At 50.2% G+C, this 12,479-nt stretch overlaps 1 long non-coding RNA gene across 2 annotated transcripts in view; it reads left to right on the forward strand.

Moving 5' to 3' along the window:
* The first annotated feature begins 2,266 nt into the window (after positions 1-2,266).
* Positions 2,267-12,479, forward strand: part of LOC101678833 — a 29,348-nt gene continuing 19,135 nt past the window's right edge. For both annotated transcript variants that reach the window (XR_001176286.2, XR_006607777.1), the window contains exon 1: positions 2,267-9,509. This is a non-coding gene — a long non-coding RNA (uncharacterized LOC101678833). The remainder of the gene's footprint in view (positions 9,510-12,479) is intronic.

Below are 12,479 nucleotides of genomic sequence, written 5' to 3' on the forward strand. Positions count from 1 at the left end.
TTTGAGAGAGAACCCAAGTGGCGAGGAGGGGCAGAGAGTGGGAGAAGCAGACTCCCCTCCAAGCAGAGAGCCCGTCTGGAGGCTCAATCCCAAGACGCTGGGATCATGACCTGAGCTGAAGGCAGGCGCTTAACTGACTGAACCATCAGGCGCCCCCAAAAAACTCTTCTCTTTGTCTGGATGGATTGAGTTTTCATTGTATCCCTTCCTCCATTTCCACCCCATCTTAAAGGTTTGAGGTTTTGTTCGCTTTCTATACTTAACATTTATTTTGACTTAATCTGAAATTAATTGCTACCTCTCCTTTAGTTTTGAATAGTACCCAAACCTTAAAATGCTTTAATCCAAACACCCCTCCTAGCTTTATTCCATTGTTGTTCCTTACTTAACTTCCATCTCATTTTTGTAGCCTTCAGATCACTTCCCAGTGCTATTGTTTTGTCTTGTTTTTTGGGAGGGGCAGAAGGAGGAGGAGAGAGTCTTAAGCAGGCTCCTCGCTCAGCACAGAGCCTGACATGGGGCTCAACCTCATGACCCCGAGACCATGACCTGAGCCGAAATCAAGAATCCAATGCCTAAACAACTGAGCCACTGCAGGCCCCTGTGTGCTATAGTTTTTAAATAGTGCTGGTTCAGATTTGCCACATGGTTGCCAATTACTTTATCCAACACTTTTTCTTAGATTTCTGTCTTCCAAGAGTTTTCTTTCTGAAATAAATCCTGTAGTATTTCTTTCAGTGACAATTTCTATAATGGTATTCTTTTAGTCTCTTAAGAAAAAAAAAAAACACACAAAACACTCTTTTCTCCCTCATTGTTGTATTGATATTTAGCTGGAAAGGGAATTCTAGATGGATCTGAATTTTCCCTCTGCAGGAAAATCATTCTGTGCCACAGCCAGTCAGTCACTGGAGGACCTGAGCTTGAATTCCAGCCCACGTGGCACTGGAGCCTAGTTCTTAGCCAAATCCTTTGTATCTGAAGTCACCAAATAATATATCATTTGAAAAATAACAAACTGTATCTATATCATGATAATACATAGGCAGATTTTAAAATAAAATATCCAGGGGCACCTAGGTGGCTCAGTGGGTTAAGCTGCTGCCTTTGGCTCAGGTCATGATCTCAGGGTCCTGGGATCAAGCCCCACATCAGGTTGTCAGCTCAGCAGGGAGCCTGCTTCCCCCTCTCTGTCTGCCTGCCTCTCTGCCTACTTGTGATCTCTCTCTCTCTGTCAAATTCATAAATAAAATCTTAAATAAAATAAAATAAAATATCCGATCCAGTCAGCGTTTTTAGGAACTTCCCATATGCTAAGCGACGTGGGGGTACAAAAGGCTATGGCTCTCTGGTAGAGAGAAGTGCAGTCCTGCTGGGGAAGCAGGTTTGCAGCAGCATTTATTCTGCTGTGTTCTAGCATCCTGGCCAGTGTTCTGGGCCTCCCGATACTTGAAAACAGAAAACACATAAGACTCTCTCGTTTCTCCACTGGAAAACACTGATCATGAGTGAAGTAAAGATGTCAGTACTCACAGTAGAGAAGAGGTTGTATAAGCCGAGACAGCCTTCATGTTGTTAAAACAAGTGCCTTATTCCACTTATAATCATAAATGCTACTCCAGTAAAAGAGGTACGCTTCCCTCTCCTTCTGGTCTCCTTGCTTGCATGATCAGCCTCAGTTAAACTGAAGTGACTCCTTAGACAGTGAAGGAGAAAAAAGAGAGAGGAAGCCAATACACCACAGCCTAGAGAGCTCTATCTAGTACCGCTGGGCTGAGATCGAGGTCCGCCCCCCTCACTAGCCATTCATCTCGAACCCCAGCTTTGCTGGAGTGAGGATTCACCCCCCAAACATGGACTCGGTAAGAAGAGAAGGTTGAATAGGAAGTTAAAAAGGCAGAGAGGGCTGCCTCTGCCTTCCTGTTGTCATGAGCGGGTTGACTAACACTGCAGTGTGTCCTTGCTCGCCAATAATGGATGTGGGGCTCGGCTTTTCAAACTACAACTCATCAAACTGGGATACGCCCCTGCTGGATCTGCTCCCTGGTGCCTCTCTCTTATCATCGTCTCTTTTTTCTTTTTTTAATTTTTTATTTTTAAGATTTTATTTATTTGACAGAGATCACAAGTAGGCAGAGAGGCAGGCAGACAGAGAGAGCGAGAAAGAGAAGCAGGTTCCCCGCTGAACAGAGAGCCCAATTCAGGGCTTGATCGCAGGACCTTGAGATCACAACCTGAGCCGAAGGCAGCGGCTTAACCCACTGAGCCACCCAGGTGCCCCTCATCTTCTCTTTAAAAAGGTCCCTTTCTTCCTAGGAAACAAAAGTGTTCTGCCTCCAGAATTACCTTCGAGGGGTTTTGCTTGCTCTAGAAGTTGACGCTCCCTGCTCAAGCACGCTCGGTGTGGCCTGATGGACACGGCGCACTTACTGGTTGGCCAACACAGCCGCTGAGCATCTGCTGGGTGTTCTGGCGGGAACGCTGGAGAATGGGTCTGCAGAACAGCACAGACAGGGTGAAATGCACATCAGGTCAACGTTGCTCTCCCCTCCCTAGCAGCTTTCTGACACTGTTCAGTGGTGACTGGAATTCTGAGCTCCTGTCCTTCTGTCCAGCCAGCTGCTCTCTGCAGAATGTGTCCTGCTTCTTTATCACTCCATCTTTCTCTCCCAGCTGCTTAGCCAGGTGCTTTGCCTTGGCTCATGCCTCTTCCCGTGATACCCTCTCTCTCAAGGAGTAGCTCTGGTTAACTCCTCCCTCCTTTAGTCGTTCTGAATTTCAGAGTCTTTCTTGGCTTGCTCCAATGAGACCCTCAGCTACTCTGGTCTTCACTTCACCAGAAACCGAGGCACCAGGAGGACCAGAATACCGCAGAGACTTCGAACCAGATGGGGAGCATCATGCAATCAATCACATTTTCCAAAAACTGGCTGCCCTCACCATGGTGATGTTCTCATTCCCCTTGGTCACTCCAAGGTGACCCAGCGCATGCTGGTGGTCCCACCCATGGCTCCTGCTTCTCCCTCGTGGAGACCTGGCTTGCACCTGTGAGCACTTCAGGCCCCATGGAGCCGCCCAGAGTCTTCCCTTGCACAGTGGGAGCAAGGCCAGACTCCCCATGAACCATCAGTGCCCCTGTATACTGATTGCCATATGCGGACTGGGTGGGGAACACCCAGAAGGCAAGTTAGAGATAAGGGTGTGCACAGGTCTTCCTGGTTTATTTTGAAACTGAGGGATTCTACAGACTGGGAGAGTGCAGCGGGAAAGGAGGAGAGCCAGTACAAGTGTCATTCTCATGTTGATCACTGTGTCCCTGTATTACTCAGTTCTCCAGAGAAGTAAGCAGAAGAGATTGATTTTAAGTAATTGGCTCATGATTATGGAAGCGAGGAAGTCCAAAATCTACAGTGTGGGCTGGCAGACTCAAGACTTGAGAGCGAAGTCCAAAGGCAGTTTGCTGGAGAATTCCTTCTTGCTCCAAGAGGTCAGTCTTTGCTCTATTTGGACCTCCAACTGATTGGATGAGGCCCACCCATGTTATGGACGGGATTCTTCTTTACTTAAAGTTCACTGTTCTAACGTTAATCTCATCCAAAACACCCTCCACATTGGCATGTAAAACTAACCATCACAGGCTTGGCCCCCTGTACCTCCCAGCAGCATGTAGAGTGGACTTCAGACGGTACAAGTCTGGACAGAGAGCGAGCACTTGTGTGCTGGCACTCCATGTCCCATGGCCAAGACTTGTCCTGTGGGATGTGAACTCTCGTTTCCTGGTTGTGGGAGCATGAATGCTGGCCAGGTTCTCAGGTCGTCCACTTTCCGCTAGAGACTTCTAGACTTCTAGCATTTACCTTTCATCGCACCCTGCCCCACCCCGGGAGTCATCACTGTCTTCTCTGTGTCTTAAGGCCCCTTCTCTGTCCGTTGCTGTCACTGTGCCCTGCCTGCCTTGACCGCACTGTCCTGCGATCCCTGTTGAATTCCCCGACTGCCACAAAGCCTCTGTGGTCAAGGACCTGCCCTGTTTCTCCCGTTTTCTCGGTTCCTTCCTTCTTATTAATTGCTTTAATAAGTGGCTGGAGCAGATGGAACAGGTTTTTTTCTTTTTGACTCTCCCCGTGTTTTATCACCACTGGGGTCGTGCTCGCCCTGCGTTTAATACTCCGTGGTTGGGCCCTGGCCCAGCCCCTTCACCCCTGTGGCCGCATTTTCTCACACATGACATGAGAGAAATGTTATTACTCAAAGGCTTGTCGCTGGGTGGAATGAAGCAGTAGGTGCAAAAGCACTTGTTACCTATAAAGCAAAGCAGAGGTTCAGGCTGTGACCATGACCATGGCTGAGGGTGCCACCTGGCCCCCAGGATCCGCTCTCTGCATCCTCCGCAGGAATCAACATGCTGTGGAGCTTGGTGGGAAATGACACTTCCCATCTCCTTTGTTGCTGGGACGGCCTGGTGGCCACGTGCTGGGACATGTTCAGACACTGTGGTACAACTTCTAGGTTATTCCCGACATGGAAGGTGAGCTCTGGTCCCAGAATGGGGCTCCTTGCCCTTCTTGCGAGCTGCAGCATGAGCGTGCTCACCACCGCCGTTTTACCCTGGGACGAAGACCGCGCCCTCGGGGTCCGCATGGCAATGAGCGGGAAAGGGACCGGGTCACCATCCTGGCCCTTGGGACTGTTTGGTGACCAGGAAAGAAGTAAGCCACCGTAGTTGAGTGTCTCTGTTTCAGCAGCTGGGACTTCGTGCTGTTATTTTAAGTACAGTGTCGGCAGGAGCCTCAGCTACCCAACGCCTCCGCTACTGTTGACGCTAAACTCACGTTGGAGAAGAATCCCGTGGCCTTCTTTCTTAATGAGGACATTAAGTTGGAGGGGCAGGAGAAATTGAGGGCTGTATTATAGCAGGCGGCTGAACTGGCCTTGCTTTTCCCGCATTCACGTGGAGTAATTCCAGGCAGAAGCACCGATTTCATATCAAACCATGTGCTTCGTGAAGCCTTGGGCAGAGGAGGTGGGAGTGATTAATGAAATCTTTGCCCCCTTGTTGAGGCCTTAGCCAGGTCTTCCTGCGACACAGCGTTCATTAACCAGAGCTGGTCTGTAAGCTGGGGCCAAAAAAATTTTCTCTCGGAGGAAAAGTCCCAGTGCTCTTAGTCTGACCGAGCTAGCTCAATTCCAGGGTCATTATTACCCAGCAGTGAAGTTACTTGATCTTCCTGAGTCCCTGATTATGGTGATGATGATGATTAATTTCCATCTGTTAAATGAGGACGCTGCTGTCCATCTCCCAAGTGCTGCCAAGTTGCCTGTCATTGAGACCAAAGGATCTAGCATGTGCCTAGGCATTTTTGCACACTTCATAGATGCTAATTTCTGTCTTCCATCTTCCTTGCTCAGAAGAAAATTGGGGGAAGCCGTTACTGAAAAATTTTTCTCGAATTACCCTAGAATCCCACCTTCTCGGGAAGTACTTGAGGCTCCCTTCCAAATGGAGGTAATTTCCAAAAAGTTTACAAAATGCTTTTGCAGACCTTTCAGGGCACGTTATTTCTGATTCTGAGGTTTGCATGTGTTGGGGGGGGGTAGGGGAAATTTAGTTCATTATGAAAGAGAGGGGGCTACTAGATGCCCTGTCTGGGAGACCTGGCCCCGGAAGGGAGATCTGGGCCCCTGAGGCAGCTTCCAGAGTCAGATGTCTCTCCCATGGAGTGTCCTTCCCATGACACAGGGGATGTGTGTCATCTCCTGCACAGCCAGCTCCCATCCGACAGTAACGGAGAGCACAGCCCCTTCCTCTCTGCTTTGCACAGTGTGGGGGCGCTGCAGGCCGGCAGCAGCCAAGCTCTGAGAACCACCCCTTTCGCATGGGGACCGTCTTCCCTCATTCAGCACTCACCCAGTGGCCCAAGACTGGTGGTGTCCTCCGGTCTTTGCCGACCACCCACCCCTCTACAGGCCTCTTACAAACATTGTTTGAACCCAGGGAACTCATTCCTTCAAACCTGGCCGGGCGCCTGGCACCTGATGTTCAGTCAGCATTGGACGTATTGGAACCCAGTCTCGTGACCTGGGTCAATTCATTTCATGTCCCCGGACGTCCTTCCGTCGCCTCCTCTGCCGCAGGAGGGACTTGGAACAAGGCACTCTCTCCAAGGTGTCTTTCAGCTCTAAAGTTCTCATACTCAAGGTGTGATGTCACTTTCCGGTAGCTTCTACTCTCCCCTACTCCTTCCATCTCCCCCAGCCCAGCCCAAAGACAATTATCAGCATGGCCTAGGGTTTGGGGATATAGATCTAGTCTTACCAGAAACTGAGATTACTCGCATTTCTTTCCTTTCTTTTATATCCAAGACTATGATTGTGATTCTTAGCATTTGACCCCTCGTTGATGTGCTGGAGGTCCCCAGGACTACTCTCGGGTTCAAAATTTGCTCAAAGGAGTCACAGAACTCAGAAAAGTGCCTGTGCTCATGGTCACAGTTTGTTACCAAGAAAGGATACAGATTAAAATTGGCAAAGGTGGGGCACCTGGGTGGCTCAGTTGGTTGAGCCCAACTCTTGATTTGGGCTCAGGTCATGACCTCGGGGTCCCGGTGGAGTCCTGTGGACAGGGCCTCCTTCCCCCAGCAAGGACAGTGGAGGGAAGCGAGTGGATTCGGCAGACATTTAATCTATTCTGAGGAGGTAGAATCGGTAAAATGCGAGGGTTGCCAGACAGGAAAGTCAAGAATGACCCCCAGTTCTCTGTTTTTGCTAAAGGCAACATCAGAGGAGGCCTGGGTCTGGGGAGGGAGTGGAGGCAGTGAGTTCCGTTTTGAACATACTGCTGTGCGGTACCTCTGACAGACCCGCGTGGGTCTGCGGTTCAAAGAGGAGGTTGGAGCTGGGAGTCCTAGGTGTCTGAGGAGTAACCGAAGCCTTGAAAGGGTTGAGTTGCCTCGGGTTGGGATTCGCGGTCATAAGGCACGTTCTTGAGGAGCTCCGATGGCGCTAAGAATCCTTGGTGAGCCAGCTAGGGAGACTGAGGGCTGCCAGCCTGGGATGTGGGCAGAAAGCTAGAAGGCGTCCAGTGTTCCAACATAGGGCGTGGTTGGGGGTCTTGAGTGTGCAGAAGGATTACCTTAGATGACAATTATACATCGGTTGGATCTAGCAAAATAATGGGCCCTGGGTGATGCTTAAAAAAGAAGAAGAAGAAGAAGAAGAAAAGAAAGAAAACCATTTTGGAAAAGGGAGGGTTGACTGTGGCACTTTGCAGTGCATTGAGAGATGAGCAGCAGAGAAGCTGCAGAAAGCGAGAGCTACTGGAGACGTCACAGAGGTTGGGCCGAGAACAGATGTGTAGAGACTGGGAAATTGCTGCAGGGGCAGCACGTGCAGGAGTGGAGGGCTTTTGTTGTTGTTTTTGTTTTTCAAAGTGGAGGAGGTCTAAGGGGAGGCTGAGGGTGAAGAAGGGGCGGTGAATGGAATGCAGCCCTTGAGAAGATGGGGGCCGGACCCCAGCGCACCAGGGGGATGCTTAGCCCAGGAGAGCAGGAGGGAGGGAGGGAAGGATGCGCGCAGGTGCAGGGCGAGTGAGTAGTACCGCCCCCTTCCTCGGAGCCATGGGAGGGAGCCCGGGAGCCCTTTTGGTGAGCTCGGCACACCACCCTCCCGCCGTACTATGAGCCGTGATGCAAGTGGGAGTGGGTCTGAGGTTCTCATGGGCTCACAGAGAAGTCGGGGAGACAAAGCCCCATGACCAGAGCTCACCCTTGTGCAGCACGGACTCGGGGCCAGGCGGTCGGAGCATTTCGTCCCGCACAGGAACCCCAGGGAGTGGGCAGCTGCGCGCGTCTATTTTAACAGATACAGGGATGGAGGTGCAGAGACCTTGAACTGCTGGCTGAGGCTGAAGGAAACGGCGGTCTGGAATGCAAGCCCAGGAAATCCCTCTGCAGACGGTGCTCCCGTGACCACATCACGCATGGGCTCCTGCTCCTAAACCACGTCTCAGGAAAATGACCGGCCAGGATGCCACGCGTCTGGCTGTCACTTTTGTGGGGCAGTCCTGGCTTAGTGTCCTCCTCATCTTCTCGGCGAGGGCGGTTCGCTCAGTTTCCTTCCCGCATCTCTTCCATCGGCGCGCTGCTGCTCACCCTTGGCAATCCCCCTGCCCACCCCCTGCCTCCGCTGAGAGCTGGCCTCTGTTTCAGTCCTCCTTGGTTTTTAGTTATAGTTATTTTCTGCATCCCAAACTGGGGCACAAAGGATTTGTTTTAATTTGGGCGTCTGTGTGGGCTGTCTTAACAAAAGGCTCACGGAGAAGATGGTGGGAGATTTTAATCTTCAGCCTGAACCTCTCCCCTGAACCCCGGTCCTGTACGCAGCATCGGGATTTGGATGCCTAACAGGTGTCTCAGACTTCCAAGCTCGAAGCCCGGAAGCCTGAGTTCACCGTTGACCCTCCCTTCCTGGTCTCTCTCCTGCAGCCGTTGCCTCTCGGCTAACGGTGTCTCTGCAGTGCCCTAGGTCTCTCCGCAGTTATCTGCATAATGGTAGCATTATGGAGATAACTCAGTACTCAGCTGAGAACTGCCTCGTGTTTTATGGAGAACATAGCTACAATTAAATGAGAACTACTTCATTCCCACCGCCCAAAGCTGCAAGGCTCAGTATCCTGTGCCACGGCCCACCACTCTGTCCTCAAAATACTTAATTCTGGGGGCGCCTGGCTGGCTCAGTCAGAAAAGCATGTGACTCTCGATTACAGATGAGTTTGAGCCCCATGCTGGGTGCAAAGATTACTTAAATAAGTGAAACTTCAAAAGAAGAAAAAATAAAAGAAATACACCCTTCCGTAGTGTGCTGTGATACTCGGGATTTGTCTCGATTTCCATCTGCCTCAGAGGGTGCCCCTTCTCAGCTCCTCCCAGACCTCTAAGTGTTGGCGTTCTCCAGGTCTCTCTTGTCTACTTTTTCCTCTTTTCTTGTCTACACTCTCCAAGGGTTCTCGTGTGTTCTTGAAACTTCAACTTGAACTCAAAATGCATCTTCTGTCCTGATCTTTCTCATGAGCCCCAGACTCTACGTCTAACTTCCTTCTCATCATTCCCGTGTGGATGTCTGAATGCATCTCAGACGACATCCTGCCGACACCCAGCTGTGGACCTCCAGCACCCCGTCTCTCTGAATGGCACCCCCATGGGCTGAGATCATCTCTGATTCTTCCTTTTCTCTCAAATCCCACATTGCAACAGAGGAGTTCCGATTGACTCCGCTTCCAAAACACAACCTGCTGTATCCAGCCACCCCTTTCCCTCACCTCTGCTTGAAGACTCCCTGACTCGCTCCCCACCACCCCCCACCCCGCTGTTCTCTCTCTCTGAGTGTCACTTTTGTGGTTTTGGTGCACTGATGATCTTTTTCTCTGTCTTTGTTTCCCTTTTTTGAACAGAAAATCAACTGAGAGGGAATGTTTGTGCATTACCTTAAAGAAACATAATACGCAAATACAGGTACTGTTATTTTTTTTTTTTTTTTTTTTTTTTTTTTTTTTGCTTCTAGCCCCTGTATTGTTATCTTTTTGTCAGGAAATAGAGTGTTGGGACAGGGCTGCATTGTACAGGTTGTGCACTGCACAACTCTAAGGGAGCAGGCTGGCATGGTGGTTCAACAGGGCTGGGTTTGCAGTCGGACTTACACATTCTTTTTTTTTTTTTTTAAAGATTATTTATTTATTTATTTATTTGACAGACAGAGATCACAGGTAGGCAGAGAGGCAGGCAGAGAGAGAGGAGGAAGCAGGCTCCCTGCTGAGCTGAGAGCCCGATGTGGGGCTGGATCCCAGGACCCTGGGATCATGACCTGAGCTGAAGGCAGAGGCTTTAACCCACTGAGCCACCCAGGCGCCCCTTACACAATCTTTTTTAAATTGATTTTTTAAATTGCGTTAAAATGTATAAAACATAAAATTGATCATTTTATCCATTTTCAGAACTTTTCATCACCCCAAACAGAAACTCTGTATCGTTAAACAATGACTTCCCATTTCTGCTCTCCCTAGCCCGTGGTAACCTGTATTAAGTACCTACCTAAGTGGAATCATACAGTACTGGTTCTTTTGTGTCTTTCCTATTTCTATGCATTCTTTTATATTTTCTCATTTGAAAGTTAAAATTTTTAGGGGTGCCTGAATGGCTCAGTTGGCCGATTGTCTGACTCTTGATTTCGGCTCAGGTCATAATCTCAGGCTCATGATTCTGACTCCTATGTGGGGCTCCGCATGGAGTAGTCGGCTTGAGATTCTCTCCCTCTCCCTCTGCCCCTCCCCCCTCAAAAAGTTAAAATTAAAAAAAAATAAGTAGCACACAATGTAATACTATACCTCTGAATAAACTTAGTTCAAGATGCTTTTGAAACGAGTTTATCTTTCTTGAATCACTTGTGGGTAACTTAGTTGTAGCATATAGTTTGCCTCTTAAGGTCTCCATGTTACATTGCTTTAAAAGAAAACATTTTGTGGTGACAAACATGCTTTTAGTCAGCCTCCCGGAACTTCTCCGAGGCCTGCCTGTAGGTGCGCTTCTTTATAAAGCCTGGTTTTAAGCAAGCACCCGGCTAAGTCGATTTAACTGGAGTCCCCACCCCCACACATCTGATCACCCTTGGGATCTGCTCGTTCTCATCCTCCAGCACCCCTCCCCCAAGGTGAGGTCTGGTCACAACCACCTACCTTCAGCAAAGAACCCCATCAGGTTGGTTTAGCTCCACCACCACCCCTGCCACCCCTGATGTTCCCTCGATAATTTTGCACCCACTGAGCCCCACCTGCTCCTCGGCCAGAAGCCCCCACTTACCCGTGCTGTATTCCAAGTTGAGCCCCGTCTCCCTCCAGCGCGGCAGAAGCCCATCGCAGTGGGCCCTATGCACGAACACAGTGTGCTTTACTCTCTTTAACAAGTATTACTGAATATTTGTTTCTTTAACCATCTTAGCAAGTTGAATGTATGGCAATCTTTAGTAGAGAAAAAAATGCACTTGACTTTCACAGGCCATTTTTGCTTTCCTTTGGGACCAGAGCAGGGGTTCAGATTTTATTTCAAAATGTTGTTCCGCATTCACACCACCACCAAATTTCCCTCCTTTTTTCTTTCCTTTCCGTCGCTTGCTTTCCCATCTGAGCCAATCAGAGCTCAAACTTGCCAGAAAAATCCAGTCACCTCTCCCTCCTTTAAAGCCAGACCCTGCCAGCTGAGCTCTGGTGCACGGGTCAGCCACAGGCTGCGGGAGGGCAAAAGGCGCCAGGAAGAGAAGGCGGGAAAGCCGTCCTCGGTGGGCCTCTTAATCGCACGCGAAGAACACCGAGCGCTTTCCTGAGCTTCCCTCTCCCCGCCCCACCCTGCGGGCCGCTCCTCCCACTGAAGGCGGATGACAGCCAAGCTCCCGACTTCGCTGTTTTCCAGATAAAGGAAGGAATAGTCCCACATACCTCCTCCAAAGCGTGCTGGGAAAGTATTAACCAGTCCTCATTTTATTTATTTATTTTTTTTTTAAAAGATTTTATTTATTTATTTGACAGAGAGAAATCACAAGTAGTCGGAGAGGCAGGCAGAGAGAGAGAGAGGAGGAAGCAGGCTCCCCGCTGAGCAGAGAGCCTGATGTGGGACTCGATCCCAGGACCCCGAGATCATGACCCGAGCCGAAGGCAGCGGCCTAACCCACTGAGCCACCCAGGCGCCCCTAACCAGTCCTCATTTTAAAACCAGCTTGGACTTGGGGCACCAGGGGGGCTCTGTCGGTTAAGCAACCAACTCTTGGTTTTGGCTCAGGTCATGATCTCAGGATCTTGGGATCAAGCTCCGAGTTGGGCTCTGTGCTCAGTGGGGGGTCTGCTTGTCCCTCTGCCTCTTCCCTGACTCCTGCTTGCTCTCACTCAAATCAATAAAAAATAAGTAAATAAAATCAGCTTGGACTCAGGCTGGCCGGGGTGGGATTCTCCCCTCTCTCTTGACCTGCCTAAAATCCCTCCCGCTGGAAGGAGTCGGGACAGAATCGGTCACATGGTCTTGGGGAGGAGAAAGAGGATGGTAACTAGTCACAGTAGTCAACCCTCCCCACGTCCGTGTTTGCTCCTTTAATCCCCCCAACAACCTAAAAGGGTAGAGAGACCGAGGGCTGAGAGCCAGTTGGGCCTGTCACAAAGCTGGTGAGCACCTGAGGCGGAGTCTGAGCCAGGAGCCCACAGCCCGAGCCGCGCAGCTGGCTCTCCAGGGCCTGGCCCCAGCCCAGCCCTGAACCTGTGTTTCCTGGACGCCAGAACCAAAGTCCCTGCATACCGCTGTCCCCTCCGAGGAAGAGAAGAGTCGTGTGAGGCCACCCGGGCATTGCCACGTTTGCTGCCGCTTCGGGGAGTTCTCCTTGTCATGGTGCAGCGAGTTTTACACGCGATGCCCACGGTGCCTGCCCACCACACCCTTTGATCAACG

Source organism: Mustela putorius, unplaced genomic scaffold (assembly GCF_011764305.1).
Source record: "Mustela putorius furo isolate JIRA1106 unplaced genomic scaffold, ASM1176430v1.1 tig00000738_pilon_pilon_pilon, whole genome shotgun sequence".
NCBI lineage: Eukaryota > Metazoa > Chordata > Mammalia > Carnivora > Mustelidae > Mustela > Mustela putorius.